Source organism: Lutra lutra, chromosome 4 (genome assembly GCF_902655055.1).
Source record: "Lutra lutra chromosome 4, mLutLut1.2, whole genome shotgun sequence".
In the NCBI taxonomy this organism is placed as follows: domain Eukaryota; kingdom Metazoa; phylum Chordata; class Mammalia; order Carnivora; family Mustelidae; genus Lutra; species Lutra lutra.
The window spans coordinates 141,403,168-141,428,593 of NC_062281.1; the positions used below are offsets into that span (position 1 = coordinate 141,403,168).

Here is a 25,426-nt window from a genome sequence, read left to right on the forward strand (position 1 = left end):
CAGGCACAGGAGGGTGCGGGATATAGCAATGAACAAACAACATCCTTTTCTTGTGGATTTACATTCCAGTGAAAGAGAGGGATAATTCAATAAGATAGAAAATAGAATGCCAGGAAGCATTAAGTTCTATGAGGAAGACAAAGCAGGGTGTGAAAAGAGAGAGTAGGGCCTCTCTGAGAAAATGACCCTTGTTACAGAGACCTGCAGGAAGTGAGGTTGAAAAGTATGTGAGAAGCTCCAGGAGGAGGGAGACTAAATGTCTCACTGTTGAGGCAGGAGACAGCTTGGCGTATTTGGTTTTTTGGTTTTTGTTGGGCTTGAACTTAGGACCCGGGGGTCAAGAGTCACATGTTCTACCTACTGAGCCTGGCGGGGGCCCCATTTGCTTGGGGTACTTCAGGAGAAGGGGAGGTTGGTGTGGCTGGCTAGTGTGAGCCAGGGCCAGTTCACAGATAGAGCCTGGGAGGCCAAGGATTTAGCACGTGTGCTGAACATGCCTGGAAGCCACTGGAGAGTTTTGAGCAGGGGAGTGAGGTGACTGATGACACGCCCCCCTGCTGAGGGATACCAGACTTGGGGTGGGAGGAGGGGCAAGACCAAAGCCCAGAGATCCAGGGGAGGCTGCGCAAGTCTTCCACGTGGGATGCTGCCAGCTTGGACTGGGGGCTTGGAGGAGACACTGAGATGTGACTGGATCCGAGAGAGGTTTTGAAGGTAGGGTTGATGGGGTTTGCTGGTGGACTGACTGCACGGATAATAGGTGGGAAAGGAGCCAAAGATGAGTGAGGGTTTGGGCTGGAGCAAGGGCTTGAATGGTGGCAGCTTGCCTCCAGGGCCCCGGGAAGAAGCAGTGTGAAGAGATGATTAAGAATCTGGTTGTGGCCATTTTTAAGTTTGAGATCCTAGTAAGGCGTTCTTGGGAAGATGTTAAGAAGTCAGGTCAGTAACTCCAGAGTTCAGAGAAAAGGCTGGGACTGGAGATGTAGATTTGAAAGTTATCAGATTTAGGGAAGAGGAAAGGATCCAGCAGGGGAGACTGAGAATGCACATCATAGTTTCCTGAAAACAGCCATGGAAGGGCACATCAGAATCTGGTAAGGGAAGGGAAGGTTTTTACGGTCATTGAAAGCATGTGTGAGTTTTAAAACGTTAAGAAATACTGCCTTATGTCATCAATATCCACAACCGTTCATAGAATTAGGGGAGAAGTGTTCATAGAACAAAAGCCAGCTTTAGCAGTAGAAGATAAATGGGAACCTAATTTCCACATTCACTGTTTCATTACTCTCCCACTGCGCCACTGTGAGCCATTCAGGTATAGACAATGAGTTATAAACGTGGGCGTTCAGGGCTCCACCCCTGTCCCCTTTCGTTCACTGGAAGCCTAGGGTGTGTTAGCAAAGAGCTCATTCTTGTGGGAAGCAGATAAATACGTAGAAGTATAAAGTACTGCTTGTGCACTCACGGACCTTATAATCTAGCTGTCCATGCAGATACATAAACAAATGAGAAATGGGAGGGCCCAGGGAGAGTGGCTGAGCATGGAAATGGCTATACCCACAGTTAGAACATTGATGCAGTGGGCTGCCTTTCAGCCCCTTCCCGGGGGTATAGTGAATGACAGGTGTGTGTTTCTCTTGCTTCTGGGTGAGAGTTTTTGGGTTTTTTCTGGTGCGGAGAGTACAGATCCGTGCAGTCCCCCAAAGGAAAGTCAGGAGAGCGTGTCGTTCGGAATGTGGATAAAATGGGAAAGCTCCTAAGAATGCAAGGAAGAGGGTACAAACGAATGGTGTAGTAGAGACAGCGAAGGTGGCTTTATCCAGGAAGCAGGTGGGAGGTGCGGGAACCGGAAGGCTCTACCAGCCAGGCCGATTTGCTTAGTTATTGTCTTCTGGTAGAATTGTGCATTTGAGTGGGTTATGTTGAATACAGCTGTTTGCTTTTTTTTTTTAAGATTTTATTTATTTATTTATTTATTTGTCAGAGAGAGACAGAGAACAAGAGAGAGCGAGCGTGCACGAGCGCACAAGCAGGCAGAGAGGCAGGCAGAGGCAGAGAGAGAAGCAGGCTCCAAGCAGAGAGCCCGATGCGGGACTCCATCCCAGGACCCTGGGATCGTGACCTGAGCCAAAGGCAACGGCCCAACCGACTGAGCCACCCAGGTGTCCCTGGCAGTTTGCTTTCATAAGCTATCGATCTCTTGATGATACAGGAAAAGATGAACAAGTCCATAGAATCTATCCTCTCCCTTGATTGGTTTTCAATGACAAAAGGACTCTCAATGCCCACCCGTGTTTGGGGGGCAGTAATTTAAAACTGAATCAGTCAGTGGAGTCAGAGCCCCCAAACCAGGGTGGGGTAGGCACTCCCAGCAGGAGAGCACTTACACCATTTGCTTCTGAGGCCACGGCCCCCGGCCCGCAGGAGTAGCTCATCCACACCTGCCAAAGGGCTGGCAAAGTGAAACCAAAACCTTCCATGACTTGTTTTTCTGCTCCAGCCCAGGGCAGTGCCCTTTGCTGCCTCCTGCCCTTATGCTGCCTGACTCTGTGCAGCGGACACCACCTGCGTGTTTGTGGGATGACTGTCTTCCTCTCTGTCTCCACGTCTGACAGAGCATGTGTCATCCAAGAGACCTACGCCATGCGGACAAAATGAACCTTTTCACCCCAAAACTCTTATCTCCACTACCCAGGATGCTCCCCAAAAGCTGGAACTTTGAGAGGGAAACAGTTACATATTACCAGTGGTAAATGCTGCTCGATTTTACTTTTTTTTTTTTTTTTTTAAGTTTTCTGAGGCTAGTTAAAGTTCAACCCTAGCAAGCAGTTGGTTTTTTTTGTTTTTTGTTTTTTGTTTTAGGAGCTCTATTCAAGCATGGTTGGATTTCAAAAACATTTTTTTCATTGAAAGGTAACCAGAAATATGTTGTCTGATCAAGGTTTGTTGCCAGAGGAAGAGTCTGAGGCTCGTCTCTCCATTCCTCCGTCAGGAGGTCCCACAGTGGGGCTTGCGCCTAGCTGACATTCACTGAGTGGCTGGGGAGGACGCCTGGGAGTCCAGATTTAATGGTGGGCCCTTGACTCTTATCAGTCTGAAGTCCTTCTGCATCTTCTGCTGACTGAAGGCCATGTGGGCTATTTCACTGTTACCCCTGTTGTAAGGAAAGGAGCGCCCTTGAAGAGCTTGTGCTCCCTTTTATCAGCCAAGAACCCTGGGCAGTGGCCCCTGGAGTCCACAGCACTGTAACAAAAGCTCACGTGGAGCCATTAGCTCCTCTACAATCCCTGCTCATGTTCTTCTCTGTGATTCTTCCTGGCCCAGCTTTGGGCCACCATTCTCTAAAGAGTTATCAGCCACCCCCTGCCCATCAGATATTGTCATCAAGTTATATCCTGGCCGGACCACATTTTTTTGGACACTATATTGTGTTTTCTCCTTGTCCTCTAAACTTTAACTCCCTCTGTTGAACAGTAACAGTGTAAGCCATTGCAGTGGGTGAGGTAAGACCCCTAGTTAACAAAGACCCATGAAAATGTGTTTACTGTTCTGTGTAGAGAAGTAGACTAATTTGTATCAGGAGGATTTTCAGTGTTGGAAGTTACAGCTGAGAATGTTTGGTTAACTCTGTGAACAACAGCAGAAATTAAATTCAGACCAGTCTTCTGGCTAATTGCTATTTTCCATAACCTTTCCATAAGTGGTTCCTTCCCTTAAGCGCAACAGCTAGCGATCCCTCAGTCCTCAACTAGTCTTCGTGCTCTGCACATATTATTCAGCAAGAATTATTGCAAATGATATAGTATCCCCCAAGTCGCCAAGATATTCTAGAGGGTCCCATGGCTCAAATGGTCCAGAAAATTTCAGGGGGGTAGATCACATTTAACATTGCCCCACTTCACATATAAAAGCCTAGTGTATAAACTCTATTGTTTGCTTCACGTCCCTCACAAATTCTGAGTGAGAGACCAGTCATCTTGGTTGTATGACCCTGAGGGGATTTCTGGGATGTGGAACTTCCAGTGCTAACAACCTAAAGTCTCAAGCATACCAAGAAGAGTTGGTTTCCCTAAGCAAAAGTAGGTCAACTAACATAAAGGAATATCACTAAATACAGTCTTTTTATATTTTTTTTATATTTTATTTATTTATTTTAAAGATTTTATTTATTTATTTGACAGAGAGAGATCACAAGTAGGCAGAGAGGCAGGCAGAGAGAGGAAGGGGGAAGCAAGCTCCCTGCTGAGCCGAGAGCCTGTTGCGGGGCTCAATCCCAGGATCCTGAGATCATGACCTGAGCTGAAGGCAGAGGCTTAACGCACCGAGGTGCCCCTAAATACAGTCTTCTAAAACCAGCCTCTTATCTGTAAAATGGAGATATTTCTGTATTCCTTGTGGGGTTGTGGTAAGGCCTGTCCTGTAGCCTCCCTCCCCCACCCCCCACCACCTTGGGTTTTGCCTGGTATTTCCTTAGGTGGTAAGGACTCTCTCTGATCTAAAGCTCTCCACCCTGGCACACTAAGCCATTTGCTGCCCTCAGTGTGCTGAGCTACTTGCTTCCAGTCTGGGGCATTTATATGAGTTGTTTCCTTGCTCACACTTCCCTCCTTTGATCTTCTGGTTAACCCTGGTCATCCTTCCCAGGTCAGCTTCAACACTGCTTCCTCCAGGAAGCCTTCCATGATCATCCCAACCTGGGATAGGTGCCCCTCCTGTGTGCCCTCAGAACTCCTTATACTTACTACAGTTTGGTTATGTGCTGCTGGAGCTCTAGTTACCTAGTTGGTTGTTTAGGCTCCTGGAGGAGAGAGCCTCAGTTTTGTTCTCTGTTGTGCCTGCAGGACCTTCCACATAGCCAGGCATGCTCCTGGGTTTAGAAGGGCTTGTAAGGGGTAGGATTGTGGAAAAACGCACCACCTTCAGCTGTAATTCGCTTTGACCTTGCTGTGGCTCTGCCTGCCACTCCTTTCAGTCCTCCCTGGGAAACAGATTTTTCTCAAAAGAACCACATCCTCCCTGTCCAGGGACCATCCATTCACCCTGTAAAGCACTGAGCACATTATGAAAATACATACACACTACCAGCCTGAACTGCCAAGGGTTACATAAATATCAGTGGGGAGACTTGGGAATGGAGCTTGTCATGTAGGGTGAGGCACACAATTTTTTGTTTATTTGTATATACACAGAATAAAACTATTTCTACTGTGACACGTTTAAATGGGAAATCTTCCCCCTCAGTTCTGAAGATGTGGTGACTCGCAGGCTGCATAGTGAATTTTGGATGTTTCATTTTATAATTTGATCCAGATTATTTTTCTTTCTCCCTAGTGAACATTAATCGTTTCCTGTGAATTTTCCTGATACTAGGAAACAGATGTTCCATATTTTTATCTGCATTTTTCCCAAATGCTGAACCAGGACTTTTGTAGGGGTGTGTGTGTGTGTGTGTGTGTGTGTGTGTGTGTGTGTGTACACAGTGAATTTTTGAGGAATGAGTTATATCAGAATTTGCAAATAAAAGCATAGCAAATCTATCTACAGAATTACACAGATTTGTCCAAGGCTGGAAACATTGTTGGACATTCTGTTTAATGTAGTTTGGTATTGTTTAGCTAATGCAGACCTCTGGCCTAAGAATGCATTAGGACTGTCTCATGATAGTATGCTTGCCAAAATAAGGAGTGGCATAGCAAAAGGCACATAGTTAATGCAGCCTTTAATGCTCTGATTTTTAACTAAACTATTTTTTTTTAACATTCTCTCTTAACTATAGAAAGTACTTCACCATCTCTCCATAAAATATTGAATGCGTGCCACCTCTGTGCAGAGCAGGGTCCTAGGCTCTTTGGAGATAGAAACACAAATATGCTGTGGACCCTTGGAACCTTATCATCCAGTAGAAACGGTGAAACATATACCAAAATACCTATTATAAAAAGTAGAAAGTGATATAGCAATTCAAGGAGAAGAGTGGTTTCACTGAGCCCAAGTGGTGCAATATTTATGCTAGGTTAAGAAAAAAAGGAATAAAGCAACAGTTAATTTAGGTCTACATTATTTGGATTATTGTAATTGCATAAGGATGGTCTGCTATGTAAAGCATTATATTGGTGGCTTCTCTAAAAATAATACTAGCATTTCTTATAAGCCAGAGAAGACCAATACTACTTGGTATCATTTATATGTGGAATCAAAACCAAATCAAACAAATCAAACTCCGAGAAACAGAGTAGAAAAGTGGTGGCCAGGGGCTGGGGGGAAACAGGGAGAGGTTGGTAAAGACTTTCAGCTCTAAGATGAATAAGGTCTGAGAATCTACGTGGTGACTATAGTTGACAACACTGTATTGTATCAGTGAGATTTGCTAGAAAAGCAGAACTTGGATGTTCTCACCCCACCCCAAGGAAAAGGTAAATATGTGAGATGGTGGGTGTGTTAATTAACTAAACAGTGGGAAGTCTTTTGCAATGTGCATCAAATCACCAGGACATACACTTTAAGTATCATACAGTTTTCCTTGTTGTCAGTTACATCTCAAAAAAGCTGAATAAAAAAAATGCCAGCTTTTCTGGAGAGCCTCTAACACAGCAGGTATGATTCTCTGATGCTTTGTATAAAGGCTTTTTAATAAGAAATGATATAGAATGGGTGCTTTGGAGAATCATTTTGCACAAAAATACATCTCTTTATTTTGGTTCCTTTGGTTCTGAGAATGAAGGACTGAGTCTGGTCTCAGCCATCTCCGAGATTCGGTGACCCTGTTTAAGTCACCTGGCCTATGTGGGTCTCCGTTTTCTCTGGTATACAGTGGGAATTATAGTAATCCCCAGCTCACTCGCTGGGTTGCCGTGAAAATCAGAGTGGGTGTAAATGAACATTTGAAAAGCAATCAAAAGCCAAGCATTTTGCCAAGAAGCAATGTCATAGCTCATGAAGTTAATATAAGTTATGGCTTTTGCTTATTAGTTATTAAAATGCTGTGCAGATGCAAAGATGGTTATCCTCAAATTCAAAATAAAGGGAATATATAGCAAATACAAATATTAACTCAATTATCATGTACTATGAAGAGCTCATTCAAATTGATAACAAAAATATCAAAACACTACTATGTGAATAAGCAAAACATATAAACTTATTTTTCAAGGTCACCACTAATAAACAGGAAAAAAATGTTTCATTTTCACTAATTATCTTAGAAATACAAATTAAAACCACATGAGAAATACCATTTTATGTATAAAATATCAAGGTCTCAGAAGTTCCCCATTATTTTGGTGCTGGTATTGTTGTATGCTCATAAAAGCCCTTTTAAAAACAAAATACTATTAATTCTACTGTTAGGAATTTAGGGAAGCTGGGGACCTAAGTTGAAGGAATGAAAAAAGCGACAGCATGAAGATATCTAGTGTAACCTTATTTATAATAATAGAAACTGGCAACAGCTTACATATTTAGTGCATTAGGGGAGTGACCTAATGTATTAGGACTTTTCGATGTGAAGGACTATTACCAGGCTCCTTAAACAATCATTATGAATATGTGTAGAAACACAGAAAATACTTAAAATAAAATGGAAGAATGAAAGAATAGTTTTCATTATGGAGCCTTTCCTAGTGGCATTGGGTCAGTGTTCTCCCTTCTTATTCTTATAGCAACTGTGTGCTAAAGGTATTTTTACACTTTAGAAAATCAAGGCTTAGAGGTAAATTTTTCAAGGACTTGGACCTGATCTGAGGAGGAGCCAACATTCTAATCCAGATCTTCTGACTCCAGAGCTTTCCCAGGGTTTCCTACCAATAGCATGTAAACTATGGCCACAGTCAGGTAAAAACATGGGTGTTTGTGGAGGGTAACAGGCAAAAATAGGTAGCAGCCCTAGGATGGTGGGCCTATGGGCCCAAAGATGCCTGCTGTCCTTTTAAAACTATCACTGGGGAACACACACACACACAGACACACACATACACACACACGAAGTTAAAAAAAAACGCCAAAAAATGCCTCTGCCCTTTCAATAGAGAAGTCGGAAAAAATATGTTGAGTGTAACATTTCAGGTGTTTATTCTTGCTTTTTGTATGTTCTCATAGAGGTTGGCAAAATGGGAATTATGTGTATTTTTAAAATTTCTTGCTAGCTTTGGCATAATCAGGCTACTCCCCCCCTTCCCCTATTCTCTGCAAATTAGTTGAGGACACATACCAGCAGTTCCTTAATTAAAAACAAGATTTCAGGTCTCTAGCTCTCTGTGGATTAAGGATAGTGAGCAGGTGGAAGTTTCTCCCCACTAACAGCCCAGACCAGCTCTTCTGGGCAGGAGCCAGTCTCAAGGTGGAGATAAATAGGCTGGCACCATTTGGTTAAAGTAGGCCAGTTCATCTGCTCATGGTGTACCCTTTCCTGGGACAGAAGCCCTTGCCTGGTGCGGGGGACATGTCACCATTTTGGTTCCTACTGTCTTTCACCTTGGAGGCTCAAGCCTTGATTCCTGATTCTTTGACACATTACAGCGTTATTTTATAAAGTCAGGAGCCATACAACTTATTTTACTTTTCTGGTGTTCCAAGATCCATTGTTTATGCACCACACCCAGTGCTCCATGCAATACCTGCCCTCCTTAATACCCACCACCAGGTTCACACATCCCCCCACCCCTCTCCCTTCCAAAACCCTCAGTTTGTTTCTCACATAGTCTCTCATGGTTTGTCTAGCCCTCAATTTTCCCCAATTCACTTTTCCTTTCCTTCTCCTAATGTCCTTCATGTTATTCCTTAAGTGAAACCATATGATACTTGTCTCTCTCTGCTTGACTTATTTCACTCAGCATAATCTCCTCCAGTCCCATCCATGTTGATACAAAAGTTGGGTATTCATCCTTTCTGATGGCTGCATAATATTTCATTGTATATATGGACCCTATCTTCTTTATTCATTTGTCTGTTGAAGGGCATCTTGGCTCTTTCCACAGCTTTGTGATTGTGGCCATTGCTGCTATGAACATTGAGGTAAAGATGGCCCTTCTTTTCACTACATCTGTACCTTTGGGGTAAATACCCAGTAGTGCAACTGCAGGGTCATAGGGAAGCTCTATTTTTAATTTCTTAAGGAATCTCCACACTGTTTTCCAAAGTGGCTGCACCAGCTTGCATTCCCACCAACAGTATAAGATGGTTCCCCTTTCTCCACATCCTCTCCAACACTTGTTGTTTACTGTCTTGTTAATTTTGGCCATTCTAACTGGTGTAAGGTGGTATCTCAATGTGGTTTTGATTTAAATTTCCTGGATGGCTAATGATGATGAACATTTTTTTCATGTGTCTGTTAGCCAATTGTATGTCTTCTTTAGAGAAGTGTCTGTTCATGTCTTCTGTCCATTTTTTGATGTGATTATCTGTTTTGTGGGTGTTGAATTTGAGAAATTCTTTATAGATCCTGGATATCAGCCCTTTGTCTGTAGTGTCATTTGCAAATATCTTCCCCCATTCTGTGGGTTGCCTCTTTGTTTTGTTGGCTTTCCTTTGCTGTGCAGAAGCTTTTGATCTTGATGAAGTCCCAGAAGTTCATTTTCGCTTTTGTTTTCTTTGCTTTTGGAGATGTGTCTTGAAAGAAGTTGCTGTGGCCAATGTTGAATAGGTTACTGCCTATGTTCTCCTCTAGGATTTTGATAGATTCCTGGCTCACATTGAGGTCTTTTATCCATTTCGAGTTTATCTTTGTGTATGGTGTAAGAGAAAGGTCGAGTTTCATTCTTCTATACATAGCTGTCCAATTTTCCCAGCACCATTTATTCAAGAGACTGTCTTTTTTCCACTGTGTATTTTTTCCTGCTTTGTCGAAGATTATTTGACCATAGAGTTGCGGGTCCATATCTGGACTCTCTACTCTGTTCCACTGGTCTATGTGTCTGTTTTTATGCCAGTACCATGCTGTCTTGGTGATCATAGCTTTGTAGTAAAGCTTGAAATCAGGCAATGTGATGCCCCCAGCTTTGTTTCTTTTTCAACATTTCCTTAGCAATTCAGGGTCTTTTCTGGTTCCATACAAATTTTAGGATTGTTTGTTCTAGCACTTTGAAAAATGCTGGCAGAATTTTGATCAGGATGGCCTTGAAAGTATAGATTGCTCTGGGCAGTATAGACATTTTAACAATATTTATTCTCCCAATCCATGAATTCAGTAATGTGGCAGGATACTAAATCAATATGATTTCAATGAGAAATGAGTTGCTTTCTTATACACTAACAATGAAGATACAGAAAGGGAAATTAGAAAATCGATTCCATTTACTATAGCACCAAGAACCATAAGATACCTGGGAATAAACCTAACCAAAGAGGTAAAGGATCTATACTCAAGGAACTACAGAACATTCATGAAAGAAATTGAAGAAGACACAAAAAGATGGAAAACATCCCATGCCATGCATCTTCTAGTAATACAAATTTCTGTTCTAGACTCAAAACACAGGGTATATTTTCCCGCACCTTTGTGGAATATGTGCCTTTTACGCCTACAGTAGGGCCTTTTATATGCTTTGAAGGCCTTTTCATTTTTATTTTGCCATTGTAGATAATATCCCATCAGAATTTGCAAGTGAAATCGTAACAGACCTGACTAGGGTACAGTGGAGATGTTTTGAGAGCTGCAAACATTCTCCATGATGTTTCTCAATATAGTTCATTTAGAGTCACTCCCCATTTTATAGGTGAGGAAATGGAGGCACATGACGCTGGAAACCAGGCCTATAAATCTAGTGTTTACCCCACTCTCCCACAGTGCTGTCATATGTATTTTCTACAGAATTAATGTAAGACTTGAAATAAATCTGATCAGATTCCAATGGCTGTTTAAGATTAAAGATCTCCTGTGGCTGTAATTTTGTATTTTATGATTGCAGTAAATGTTATAGTGGTGGAGGGAGTCTAGCGAGGTATTGTATGCATTTTAGACAATTCCTATTGAGTAGAACTTTTTTTTTTTTTTAAGATTTATTATTTGAGAGAGAGCGTGTGTGTGAGTCCAAGGTGGGGCAGAGGGAAAAGCAACCCCACCCTGAGCAGGGAGCTCCATGGGCCTCAGGGCTCCATCCCAGAACCCTGACACCATAACCTGAGCAGAAGTCAGACTCTTAACCAACAAAGCCACAGGCACCCTCAAATGGAGCTTTTTACAATGGTGGAAGTAATCTACACTGTGCTGTTCAGTACAGTAGCCATTTCTTTGTCTACTTGATTACTTGAAATATGGTTGGTGTGACTGGGGAAATGAGTTTTTAATTGTGCTTAATTTAAGTTTCAATTCTGACACGTGCTAGCAGCTGTTGTATTTAAGAGCAACAGTTCTGGACTCCTTAATGTTTTCTTGAGATTGCCACCTGAATATCTCAAAGTTAACAAGGGCAAATCAGAATTCTTTTCTTAAAATAAAGATTATTTTAGAGAGTGTGTATGTGAGTGGGGGAAAGGGGCAGAGGGAGAGAATCTTCAAGCAGACTCCCCGCTGAGCGAGGAGCTCTAGGCAAGGCTCCATCCAGGACCCAGGAGATCATGACCTGAGCAGAAACCAAGAGTCAGATGCCTAATGAACTGAGCCACCCAGGTACCCTGGCCAAATCAGAATTCTGGACTTTCTTTCCTCCCACAAACTGTTTGTCCCTCAGAGAAGCTACCATTGACCCAGTTGCTTGAGCCAAAACCTTGGTGTCATCTAGACCCGTTCCTCTCCCTCACCTCTCACATCCACTTCATCAGCAGGTCCTAATTATTTTACTTCCAGAACCTATCCTGAATCCATTTACTTCTTTCCATCCCAACTGCTACCATCCTGTGCCAAGGTACCATCATATCTCACCTAAACACGTGAATGGCCGCGTAACCGGTCACCACTGATCCGTTCATCCACTGTCGCCTCTTTCCAGCTTGTCCATACAGCTGCCAGAGAGACACTTAAATTCTTCAGTAGGCCCCATTACTCCATGGTTATATGGGAAAATTTATAGAACTTGTCACTGTTTGAAGTTATCTTCTTTGCATTTGCAAGGGACTTCTTTGCATATGCGTTTGTTTTCTGCCTCCTGTTCTGGTGGGAGGGTCCCTGTATCAGGAACCTTGTTTACCTCATTCACTGCTCTGTCTCCAGCAGTACAACCATGCCTGGCACAGAATTTGCACTCTGTCAGCCTCTCAGTAACAATTACATTTATGTTTATTGTGGAAGAGGAGCTAGGAAGAGTCAAAACACAATCGGTTGTTACTAGTTTGGCTGAGATAATGTTGACGTCCATAAATACAGGCCATTGGTGGTGTCTTTTATGTTGCAGTAGGAAAGGTGGGTGTTAATGGCTGATTGCCTTTATCTGCGAGTGGTAGGCTGGGCCACCGTCCTGATGCCACCTCTGATGTGTGTGACAAAGCGCTCTTTCTCTCCCTAGAGGTCTGTGTATGTCCCAGATCTTGAAACTTTTGTCTTTCCCACTGTTAGAGAAAGAGAGGAATGTCCTCCTCCAAGGCCACTTTTTATATCCCTCCGAGGGGAGTTTAGATAGTGTTGGAAAGAATCATATCATCGAATTGCAGGGTACAGAATGGCAAGGCATGACTGGACAGCAAAAGGGGATTTGCAACATGAGACTTTTACTTAAAACAGTATTTGGAATATACTCATATTGAGTTACTTGAAACCAAATAAACCTTAAGAAGGAGGTCTTTGCGTCCTTTTTTTTTTTTTTTTTTTTTAACCTGAATATCCTATCTTTTAAAGGAAAGTATCTTTTCTGGCATTCCTTTATAATGGTCAGCCAAGGCTTTCGGGGGGCATGTTATTACTTAGATCCTTGTGCAAAGTTAAGGGAAGCTGAAGACCTTGTTGGAGGCTTGATTGAGTTGGCCAAGGTCTGAGTTTCCTCTGTTAAGGAGATGACCACCCCTCTCACTGGCTGGATTTAAAAGATGAAGTTAAAACTTGCTTTTTGCTTCATTAAAGGACATATTTGGAGACTCTTTATCCCAGTGTGTTTTTATTCACAGTCTGGCTCTGCCACTTACAAGCTGGGTGACCTTAGGCTGCTGACTTCTCTGTCTCAGTTTGCTCATCTATGAAATGGGGTCATAAAAGAACCTATCCTATATGGTTACTGAGTAGATTAAAGGAACATGCAAAACACTTGGAACAGTGCCTGGCCCACAACTCCTTAAAAACCAGCTTTAATTATTACCAGTTGTAGTAGTAGTAGTAGTAGGTATTTCTCAATTGAACTGAGTGACCCCTGGCCATGACTACAGAGAGAGTTGTCCCTAAGTCAGCCAAAGGGTTTCACAAAGGCTTCTCAGGGAAGGTGACTTCTGAACTGAGACCTACAGATAGGCTGATAGAGTAGAGAAAGGGTGTGTTTGACAGAACAGAATATGCAAAGGCACGGAAGAGTGAGTGAGTGCCATTTAGGGACCTGTAAACAGGTCTGTGTGGCTAAAGGACAAGATATCTATGTGCTCAGACACAAGACCACTGTGGCTTTTGAGTGCGCTGAGGAGGTTGGACTTCATCCTAGAACCCACTGAAGGACTTCCAGCAGGTTTGGGCTCAGCCTGCGAGAGCAGGTGGCAGCCTCCCGCACTGGCCTCAGCCCAAGGCCTGTTGATTCTAAACAGTGTCACTGACCCACCTCCTTTCCTACTGTTTGGGCATGGAGTTCACATGTGTGGATCTTGTTTTCCTCATTAGGTGTGATTTCTTTGGGGACCATGGATTAAATAAAAAGGATGTGTTTTCTGAATTCCTTCCTACTGGATTCATCCTCTCTTCCTCCCCACCCCTGTTAAGACAGATACAGAGGTGTCCACCTTGTAGACCCCTTTGAGAATCTGATGAAAGTGATGGACCCTTCACTCAGAAAAATCATGAAGACAAGATTTTCTGAAGACTGACACCCCTCCCCACCACCATTAACCCCATACTATACTCCTAGGCTTAGGCCTGACTGCAGGCCTGCTTTTGGTGGTTTTGCTCTCACTCCACGTTGTTTTTATTTTAATTTGCTAGCATAACCCAAAACCCCTCCATCTGCCATCACTGCTATTATCTGACCATGTATCATGAGAGCAGCCTTGAATCACTTGGTGGTTATAATTAAAAACTGAAAGCAATTACCTTATTTTGAGCCATTCACACTTAATTGAGAGTCCAGTGGCTAAGGACATGAGTCTGGAGGCAGACTACCTGGATTAGAATCCCAGCTCTTTTGGGCGTATGGGGGGTGCCGTCAGTTGAGTGCTCAACTCTTGGTTTTGGTCCAGGTGGTGATCTCAGGGTCATGGGATCAAGCCCCACATCCGGCTCTGCACTCAGTGGGGAGACTGCCTGAGATTCTCACCCTCTCCCTCTGCCCCCAGCTCCGTGCTCATGTGCTCTCTCCCTCTCTTACGTAAATAAATTCTTAAAAAATAAAACCAAAAAACTTTGTATAAAAAGAAAGAAAGAAAGCAAGAAAGAAAGAATGAATCCGGGTGCCTGGGTGGCTCAGTCGTTAAGCATCTGCCTTTGCTCAGATCATGATCCCAGGATCCTGGGATTGAGCCTGACACTTGGGCTCCCTGCTTGGCAGGAAGCCTGCTTCTCCCTCTCCCTCTGCTGCTCCCCTGCTTGTGTTCCCTCTCTCACTGTGTCTCTCTCTGTCAAATAAATAAATAAAATCTTAAAAAAAAAAAAAAGAATCTCTGCTCTGTCACCATCTTATAACCTTGAGTAAGTTACTTAACCTCTCCATGCCTCAGTTTCCTCTTTACTAAATGGGAATGATAATACACTTACCTCATAAAGTTATTGTGAGGATTAATTGAAGTAGTTGCCAAAAATAGTTCCTGGCACTAGTAAGTGCTATATAAATATTTGCATTATTATGTGATTATTTCTAGTAAAATGACATCATGAATGGGGTAATGATGGATTACTAGGAACAGGAAAATAGATGAATAAAATCTCCGTATGCATTGGACTGACTTTGCCAGTACCTGCGAAGGCCAAGATTGGATTCCTTCAGTGTCGGTGTGGCTACCAGCCAACATGGCTATTGACTACTTGAAATATGGCTAGTCTGGGTTATGAGATGCTGGGTCTTGAAGATTGAGTATGAAAAAAAGCATGTGAAATGTCTCATTAGTGATTTTTCTGTTCTTTATATGTTGAAATGATAATTTTCTGAATCAATTCATCTAAACATTAAAATTACATCCACTTCTTTTTGCCTTTTCAATGTGGTTGCTCAAAAATATAAAATTGTATCTATGGCTCATGGTCTAGTACTGTTGAGCGGCACTGCCTTAGGCTCTATCAGGAAGCCTTGTATCCTCTTCCCATTGGTCTTCAGGTTGTGCTAGACCATCTGTCTTTTCATGGGTTCCATAAAGGGAGCCATGGCTTGGTCCCAGCAGGAGTGCTGAGGGACCAAGGCAAGAACAACAACCAAGGAGGCTTCCTCTGACTTGGAGGGGTTTGGACAAAAACACTACCATTTATAGTACTGGCTTCAGACTTCCAGCACTCTCTGAAGTAAATGAGAGAGTGCTCTCTATTCAGGAAGTTGAAAAACGTAGGCAAAAATCTCTCCCTGTTCCATCAGGAGCCAGAAAAAGCTTTGCTAATCTTTAGCTAAAAGAATAAATTTGCAACATCATGGTGATCCCTTGGGACCAAAAGCACACCCTTCCTGAGTGTGATTTACTTACAGAGTGTTTGTTTAATTCTATTTCAGATTCATTCCACCACTTACAACCTGAAAACGGTGGACCCCCGGAAGTCTTACTGGTAAGTTCTCTTTCAGTTTTAAAACAATGTGACTGTTCAACATTATTTTTGAAATGATGTTTCATGCTTCTAAGTTAGATACATCCCTACCAGTGCTATGATTAGATGATGTCTGTTTAGTCACACTTTTTTTTTTCCCTCTCTGAAATGATTTAAGATGTCTCCAGGCCTTAAAAAAAAAAAAAAAAAAATCAGTCCATGTTCCTTTGCTAAGACCATGGTCGGGGAAAAGATCTATGATTACATGCCAAATACTATTAAAATAAAACTTTTTCGTGTTCTTGCAGTGAAACTATTTCCAGGCCCCTGTTGATGGTCTGCTTGTATCAGGCAGTATCCAAAACAACAAAGTGTTATTTCACCCAAGGAATTCAGACAGTGCCTTGCAGTGTGTTGTATTGAAAATTGGCTCACAGCTATAATGTATTAGCTTTCTTCTTGCTGTAATTTTCCTCTCCTCTCTCTTTGAACCTAAATGTGATTGTTGGGACATAATGGTTATGCAGTGGCAGAAAACTGACTTTAGAGTTAGGAAAATAATATACTTTTTAAGTGAGAAAGTTTCTGGGGCTTCGTGTAGCATCACTGCCTCATGCTGAAGCGATACCATCATTTGCAGTGTGTAGCAGTTAGCTTTTGCTGCATAAGGAATCACCCCCAAACACACTACCAGAGATCTGAGCCAAAATTTCCCGACTCAAAATAACTATCATGTCTTTATCGTACAATGTTGTGGATTGGCAGTTTGAGCTGGGCTCTGCATCATGATTCTTCTGGTCTCTGCTGGGACCACTCCTGTCTCTCCAGTCAGCCTCAGGTCCAGGTCAGTTAGGCCTTGTTTCTGAGGGTCACCTGGCTGGTAGCAGATGACAATGACTCTAAGATGTGTGTCTCACCGTCCTTTAGGCTACCCTGAGCATCTCCCATGCAGTTGGGCAGGTACCAACTGAAAGCAGGAGTGTCTGGAGTCTGAGACTCAGATGTGGCACAACATTGCTTCCATCACATTCTGTCGGCTAACGCAAGCTATATGGCCAGGCTGGATTCAAGAGGCAACAGATACAAAGTCAGCTCCTTAGTAGAGGAGCTACCGAATTGCACTGTGGGAAACCCGGATACAGGGAGGGGAAGGACTGTGGCCACATTTATGGTCCTGTCCTGCAGTGTTTTTGAGTCACATGAAAAAAGAAGGGCATGGAGTGAGGGCTCAGATCCACACCCATCCCGTAGCCCACCGCCCTCTCCCCCCATCCTGATTGCTGGGCCCTGGCACTGCCACCTGGCATGTCACTTGAGCAGACTCCAAGGTGGTCTTGCCAGTGCCAGGATGCCCACGCTCCAACCCTCCTCCGTTCACCGCCACCACACGGTCATCCTTTGGCTCATCCCTCAGGCTGTCACGCCTTTGTCAGTGTCTCAAATCATCCATAGCACCGGCCTTGACTCCTCTCTCTGGCCTTCTCCACATCCTTCCTCTGGCCTGACCCTCTCTCACTCACCTCCCACTACTCCTTTTATTCCAGTCAGACTGGTCTGTTAGCATTTTTCTCGAGGATACCTCCTGCTGCTCACCCCTTCCCTTCTTGGAAACCCTTTGCATTCTGCAGGACCCACTAGAATTTTCCCTTCTCTGTGATCGGGCCTTCCCTGCCTGTGTGTGCTGTCTGAGACCTGCCCTGCTCTGAACTGCTTCAAAGCCAAACGCTGTTGTGTGGTTCACTCTCCTCACCTTGGCCCGTCTGCCTTCTCCAGTGCTCTGTCCGGGCTCCCTTTGAACCTGAATGTGATTGTGGGGAGGGAACAGTTACGCAGTGGTAGAAAACTAACTTTACCGAGCAGACGGCTACCCAGGCCTTCTTCGAGGGACCCCGCACAGACAGCTGAGAGGATAGCAGCTGCTTAGCCAACCAGGAGGCAGCACGGACCCTGTGCTTGGTCGTCCCTCAGCAGGGTCTCATGAGGCACCTGTTAAAATACAAGCTCACAGCCCCTTCCCCTGGGCCATCCCCATTTATTAGGTCTGGGGTGGACCCCTGGAATCTTTAAGTGCTCAGATGATTCTCATGTGATTGCTATGCAGTTGGCAACCACTCGTTATAGAAAGAATAAGACATTTATAGGAGACCTGGTTGGAGCCCTGACCCTTCTGCTTCTGCACTCAACCTAGCTGAGCTCCAGTTTCTCCATCTGTAAAATGAGAATAATGTTTCATTTAATGGCCTACCAAGAAGATCTAAAAGGATGATGTATGTTCAAGAGATTTGTGAACCATAAAAGATAATGAAAATGCATTATGGATTATGGATCTGTGGCTGGCCACTATGCAGAAAGGGGCAGTGACCTTCACGGTGGTGGTCATGGTGGTGAGAGAAGAATAGGCAGGGAGTCATCGAAGGGTAGTCATGGTGGGATCAGTAACAACAACAGTAGTCATTGTTGGTGTCAGCTGTGTTTTTGAGTGCTGACTCTGGGCCAGGCACTGCGCTAACACTTTACATAGAATTCTTTGAGATTTACAAGAGGATTCTCCCCTCTACCCCCCACCCCCCTTCAGTTGCATCTCTACCATCATTCCAGCCTATTCCACCATTAGTGACTGAGTCCTTTGGGTTTTTACCTTCTTCAGAAAACCTGGTTAAAATGTGCTCATCCCTGTGAGAAGGAATGCTACCAACCATGGACAACCTGTCATTGTCCAGTACAAGGTCCTGTAGAAGTGTGAGCTGCTTCGATTTGATGGGAGGAGGTGGAAAAGGGAAGCAAGCAATAGTCGTAAAGAGAAAGTAGGTGTGGAATGCACAGGAACGGGCCAGAGGGCACCAGCTGCCCGAGGAAGGATGGGGTGACGGGAGCTATGCAGGCACGAGGGTGGGAAGAGGTGGGGGGAGGACCAAGCCATGTGCTGACAGTTAGGCTCAGGGCTGTTCCTGGTCCAAGGCCACCACCTTCTCGGCATGCTCACCTGGGGCTGCCCCGTAAGAGCTGCTCCAACTGGCAGCCTTTGTAAAACCATCTTCCTTTCACTGTCCATTTGTTTTACAGTGTTTTGATTGCCGATGCTCTAATATACATGCTTGTCTCCTTTCAAAGAGCTTTGAGGTGGCTTTTATTTTATTTTATTTATTTATTTTTGATGCAAAAATAAATTTTTATTTTTTAAGAGATTTCATTTATCTAATTGAGAGAGAGTGAGAGGGGGAGGGGAGAATCTGAAGCAAACTCTGCACGAACACAAAGCCTGGCATGTAGGTCGATCCCACAGGCGCGAGATTGAGCCAAAACCGAGAGTCAGACACTTAACTGACTGAGCCACCCAGGTGCCTCGAGGTGGCTTTTAAATACACATATAATATAATGAGACCCCAAAATTAAGGAAGGCAGGAAATTTGTAGGGGAAAGAAATGTAGGGGAAATTTTAGATAAGGTTGGGCCCCCAGTGCAGAAGTGAGAGCCCATACATGAGCTGTGAGGTTCCCCCAGTCTTGCCTTGGAGCTTCTGGGTGGTCGTTCCCAGAAAGAACCCAGCTCAGGTAACAGTGCAGAGTGGCAGGAGGATACAGGCATGCTAGTTACTCGGAAGAGGTTATGACTTAGAGTAATTTCTCCACAGTGGTTACAAAGAGGAGACCACATAAGGTTGTGAACAACATCCCCGTAACAAATAGAATAGTGAGGACTATCCTGGGTATAGGTGAATGATGTAACCCCCGGGTGAAGTCCAAGAAATGCCCTTCCTGTCCAGGTGTGTACTTAATCCAAGGATAAACTCTAATGGCTTCAGCTGGAATCTCAAATACATGTATTTGTGCCTCACCCCCACCCCATATCAGACTTCACAGATTGTTGCGGTTCTTGATGTGAGCCTGGGCATCTGGCTGTGGACCAAATTTGGCACAGGAGTTGAAAGTGACTTACCATCCCTGTTCTAAAAGAATAATAAACAGCTTCCGAAAGGACTCTGAGAATATTATTTCTCCCCAGCCTCAAATCATCACACCCTGACTCCATCTGCGGAGTGGATTTGGGCTCCAGAGAAATTGCATCGATCATGTCCATTGTGACCTGTTCATCCTCTTTCCTTGCTCCACAAGTGTGTCTCCTTCTGCTTTGAGCCCCCTGGCTCTAGGTCACTTCTGATACTGGAGTGTTCAGGTGAGAACCAGGGCAGTTGGAGAATCTCACGGGAATAGGAATAGTAGCCTGTAAGTATTTGCTTGCTGTTAACAAACGATAACCTGGGCTAGCCTGGGTGACTGTTGTGTGCTTCTAGGACTTTCTTCTTCAGGACAGAAACTTTGATATTTATTGCAAGAAGTAGGGTCTGGTTGGTGGCAGCACTGGAAGAAGAATTGTCAGGGGCAGAACATCATGTGAAAGTAAGGTTAAGCCTAGACTTTTTGTAGGAATATTGCAGGATGAAAACCCTTTAATTCAGTAGGGATCATTGTCAGAGAACAGCCTAGATTTCCACAAGTACTGCCAATGAATGGGAACTTCCTTTTGGGCTTTATTTTCATTTAGGCCAGGCTTATTTGTTATTTTATTATTATTGTTGTTTATGATTGTTGTTATTTTGTGTGCAAGTAACAGAAATCCAATTTAAACTAGTTTCTTGACTTACATGAATAAGATGTCTGTACTGGAATGGACTTCAGGTAGAGCTGTATCCAGGAGTTCAGAAGATATCATCAAGCCATTATCTTTCACTCCCTCCATCTTTTTTTAAAGATTTTATTTGTTTATTTGACAGAGAGAGATCACAAGTAGGCAGAGCAGCAGGCAGAGAGAGAGGTGAAAGCAGGCTCCCCGCTGAGCAGAGAGCCCGATGTGGGGCTTGATCCCAGGACCTGAGATCATGACCTGAGCTGAAGGCAGAGGCTTAACCCACTGAGTCACAGAGGTGCCCCACTCCCTCCAACTTTTGGCTTAGTTCAGTGCTGTCAACTTCATTCACAGGCAAGCTCTTCCCATACCATGGTGCCAGAGGTAGCCATCAGTGTTATATGGCCATCATCCTCACAGCTGTGGATCTGAGTGAAAGGAGACTGCCTTTCTTGCCATTGTTCTCACAATACCAAGGAGGAATCTTAGCTGGCCCAGTTTGGATTCCCTTCCTGAATCAACTTGGCCAGAAGTACACAGAAGACAGTAAGCAGTATCTGGCCAGGTTTTGTTTATATGGCCTTGAGAGAGGTTGAATCCCACCAGAATCCCATAGAATGGGGTCCCTACAAAAGAAGGAAGAATTTAGTTAACAGAAGAGGGAAGTAAGAAAATGCTGAGCAGATAAAACTTTTGGGTACCAGAGTCCACTGATTTAGAAATTCTGAATCAGGGGATCCACTGAACTGGGAAGGTTTAAAATTAGATTTAGCTTCAATCACATTGACTACCTATTCCAGGGTAGGTATCATGATCATGACTAGCAACAACGAGCATATGGAGAGGTGAAGGATGGGTGACCCCGCCGTGGGATCAGGTAGGCAGCTTCGGGGCTACGGATCTCCTATCGTATCCCCAGAATCTAGAGGAGTGACTTTTAACCTGGAGACAGGGAATGGGCTCCTCTGTAATCCATTGAATGAATCAGTGAATGGGCGTCTCTAATTATTTGTAAAATTGTGTGTATGTACTTTTTCTTTTCTTTTTTACTGGAAAAAGGGATTCTGTTTCCCTCATTGTCTTGGAGGACTTCATGGTCCCCTACTGTTTGAGAGCCATTGCTCAGGCTTACTTAAATTGTTTCAGATTTGGCCAGCTTAATCTTGTGCATTTGTTTCTTGGCTTGGCTCAGCTAATAAAGTTTAGTGTCCATGATACACATAGTTCCCTACGGAAGGGACATGGTGATGTCAGTGGCTGAGTATGTTTCATTAAATTGCATGTTGAGGTTTTTAGGCATATGTAAACTTTTTACAGCCAGTTACCAAAATGCTGACTGTGGTGCCAGGCTCTGTGCTAAGTGCTTTACCTGCATTATCTGAACCACTTATTTCTACCCAGGACTATACTTCTGTGAACCTCGGGTCTGTTACGGAAGCACTGTCTAGAACTAGCTCCTCCTGGCTGCCTCTCTGAGAACATGGGATACAAACTCTGTGTTTTTCCTCTTCCCCACATCAGCTGCTGTGGGTCTTCCTCTCCCCATCTTTCCACCCACAGGTGATAGAGTCATAGAATCCCGGAGTCGGAAGAGACTGCTCAGATCATGCTATTCAGTGGTTTTCAAGCCCTGCCCTTTGGTTTTCTAGTTTCGGGACTCGCAGGAGGGAAGTCTGGGCAGGACCCAAGCTCCTGCCCTGCTTCAGCCACGAGTGTCTGCTGAAAACCACTCATCTGTGACCCTAAGAAGGGCTCGGGATTAGATGTCAGACTTGAGGTTGAGTCCAGGCTGCTGCTTTACTTACCTACCTGTGTGACTCTGGGAATGTTGCCTGACTTCTCTGAGCTGTAGTTTCCTTAGCTGTCCAAGGGGATACTAACAGCTGCCTCATGGAGTTGTTAGGGGGACTGAATGAGATAAGATCTGTAAAGCCCTTGGTCTCATGCCTGGCACATAATCTGTGCTTAGCAAAGATTAACTGTAACTACTTCATTGCACACGTGACATGAGACCTAATTAAGGCACATCTGTATTCTTTTTTTTTTTAAAGTTATTTATTTATTTATTTATTTATTTATTTATTTATTTAGAGCAAGCATGAGCTGGGGGAAGGGCAGAAGGAAAGAGAGAGGGAGAGACTGAATCTCAAGCTGACTCCGCATGGAGTCAGGCTCCATGATGTGTGGCTCAATCTCACGACCCTGAGATCATGACCTGAGCTGAAGTCAAGAGTCAGGAGCTCAACCACTGAGCCCCCAGGCACCTCCAGCTTTATTGTCTCCTGCTGTTCCTTTAAAGTTTATGCTGTGAGATGTGTCTTTCCCCTGTTTTCTTTTAAAAACTTGATCAAGCTGAGATGCCTGGGTGGCTCAGTCAGTTAAGCATCTGCCTTCAGCTCAGGTCATGATCTCAAGGTCCTGGGATCGAGTCCTGCACTGGGGACTTGCTTGCTCAGCGGGGAGCCTGCTTCTCCCTCTGCCTGCAGCTCCCCCTGCTTGTGCTTTCTCTGACAAATAAATATATAAAATCTTTAAAAAAAAAAAAACAACTTGATCAAGCCTATGACACTTTCCTCATGATTCTTAGGCAATAAGAAGTCCTGCGGCCCCTTTAAGTAACACATACACATTTGTTTTGGTCTATAACGCTTTATAAATGCTCAGTCTGGCCTATAAACAGTCAGTATTCACTCCAAGAGAAGACTCCCCCCCCCAATCTTGCCAGTAGGTCTCCCCGTCTTCCAGCTGCCCACGGCATCAGGCCTCCCCAGGTGACAGAGATGGGGAGGAAAAGAGGAAGGTTCTTACCTGACTGCTACCATCCTGCCTGGCAGTGGGTGCTCTGAGCCTGGCTGATGGGTAAATGGACTCTCTCTCTCTCTCTCCTGGCTGCTTCTGTGGCTTTCTCAAGGACTCCCTTCTGGAACTTTCCATCTGGATCTCCCAACACTCATGCAGTGTGTCTCCTGCTGACTGTGACCATCAGCCAGCCGCTTCTGGTTTCCATCTGTGTTCTCCCATCCTCAGGCTGAATGAAGCCTGTTGGGTTGAACCTGTTTTAGGGAGACCAAGGCTGGCATTCCTAGAGCCCAGAGCTCACACTACTTCATGCCCCCACCCCCTCCCCCCAGAGGAGGGGGAGAGCAGCCACTTTCCCTGACACAGCCTTCTGTTCTGCCACCGGAGGCCTCTTTAGTGTCCCCTCACATTTTTGTTCCTTCAACAGGAATTGCATACCAGTCCCCAGACTAGAGAGACCCATGTCAAGCCTTCCAGATGTTGCCTTCGAAACCCGTTTCTCGAGGCTTGAAATGAAAGGCCAGATCCTTCTACTCCAGCCATCCTGGGAGGGGTAGGAACCAGAGCACTTTAGAGGAATCTGCCTAACAAAATCCTCCATCACTTTCCACTGCCCTGAACCTGTTTATATATCCTCCTTATGGATCTTTGAGCCAGCTAGGTCAACTTCTTAGGAATTTCCACATAATGGTCTGGCCCCATGCTTTGGAATTTCCCATCTGTTGAATCTTGATGCTGGAGTGGAAACTTCCACTTTAGCATCTTGTTAGATTAACTCTTAACCTCTGGCTAATACAACAAACTCCTCTCTAACACCTCTAAAAGCAGCCCTTCATCCTGTGTTTGAAACCTGGGCAAGCATGGGGAGCTCCCTACCTCCTTCTTTCCCCTCCCAAATGTCTTATTCCAATTGTCAGATAACTTGTTGCTGCTGGGACGGTGTTGCTTCTACAAAGCCAAGACTGGGTCCCTGCTACATTCCCTTTAATGGGGTGAAGGGTGTGTGTGTGTGTGTGTGTGTGTGTGTGTGTGTGTGTACCCCAGACTGAGAGAATCTGCTTGGGTGGCAGATTTGGGGGGAGGCGGGGCTTCCACGGACACCCTGCCTCTAAGACCCAGGGAAGCCTTTGACCTTGCTTTTCCCTACCATGGTTTTCCCAACCATGGTGCCGAAGTGCACTTGATATAACCCCAAGAGAAAGCTAGCATTTGGAAACTCCATGCTTAACCACTATTTCTCATGCTCATGACCCTAACATAGTTTCTTTTGTTCTGAGAGCTGATTTGCCATGCTTCGGGGGGATTTTTAATCAAGGCTCCATCCGTAGTTTATGAACTCTGAAAAATCAAGGCTTGCGGAATGTGCTCTGCAAGAACACCCCCCGCCCCCACTTTTTTGCAGTTCTTCTTTTGGCTTGAGCGTCCTCAAGGGGTCTTCAGCTTTTCCTGCCTTCTCTGGCCCCAGCACTGTGAACCTGGCCTCTGTGCTGAGGTGCCCTCCTTTGTCATGTGCAGGCTGGTTGGGCAGCTGTGGTGGGAAGTGGGTCACCCTGCATTTGGGTCCCCCACACCCTGGTAAAGGCAGAGTCTTGGATGAGCAAGTGACGTGTGCTAGCAAGGCACTTGAGTCAGATTTGGAGTCTCTTTCGGGCCGATGGTCTAAGAATGTATTAAATGCATTTTGGGCGATTCCATCACTGGATCAGTATCCCTGGCAGGACTCAACATTGTGTATCCAGATGTGAACCTGGCTCATGCCCTCATGTTATCTTTGCTGGCTGTTTATAAAGATGGCAGGATGTCACCTCCCCCCTCCTCCATTCCCCCCTTCTGTGCCCTCCCTCATGCCTCAGATGATGTGGGAGCCAGGGGCTGTGAGGGGAGAATTGCACGCCCCTACCGCACTCACCTGTGTTCTTCTCTTGGCATGAAAGAATATAGTATTTTCCATTTGGCCATTCAAATATCTAGATGTATGAAATAGCTAGTAGGCTCCTAACTAGAACATTCTTTCTGTTTGTACACACTTTATACCTAGGAGGTGCATAGCATAGGCAGATAGACCAGAGTTCAGACCTTTCCTTTGCTGAGATACCTTGGGCAGAGTCTCTGGGCCTCCGTTTCCCCATTTGTTCAATGAAGGGTAGTGCCAGGTGCCTCATAAGCTAGCTGGATTAAGGGGGGGGCAGTCATGTAATGAATTCAGCACAGAGGCCTGTCTCA

The 25,426-nt window shown here is 44.5% G+C and overlaps 1 protein-coding gene across 3 annotated transcripts in view; it reads left to right on the forward strand.

Moving 5' to 3' along the window:
• GNG12 (G protein subunit gamma 12) overlaps positions 1–25,426 on the forward strand; it is a 128,964-nt gene that overhangs the window by 35,670 nt on the left and 67,868 nt on the right. For 2 of the 3 annotated variants that reach the window (XM_047726787.1, XM_047726786.1), the window contains exon 2: positions 15,750–15,802. The gene's annotated coding sequence lies outside the window, so the exon portion shown is untranslated. Of the gene's footprint in view, positions 1–15,749; positions 15,803–25,426 lie in introns of those variants that run through there. The other variant, XM_047726788.1, reaches the window with a different exon arrangement.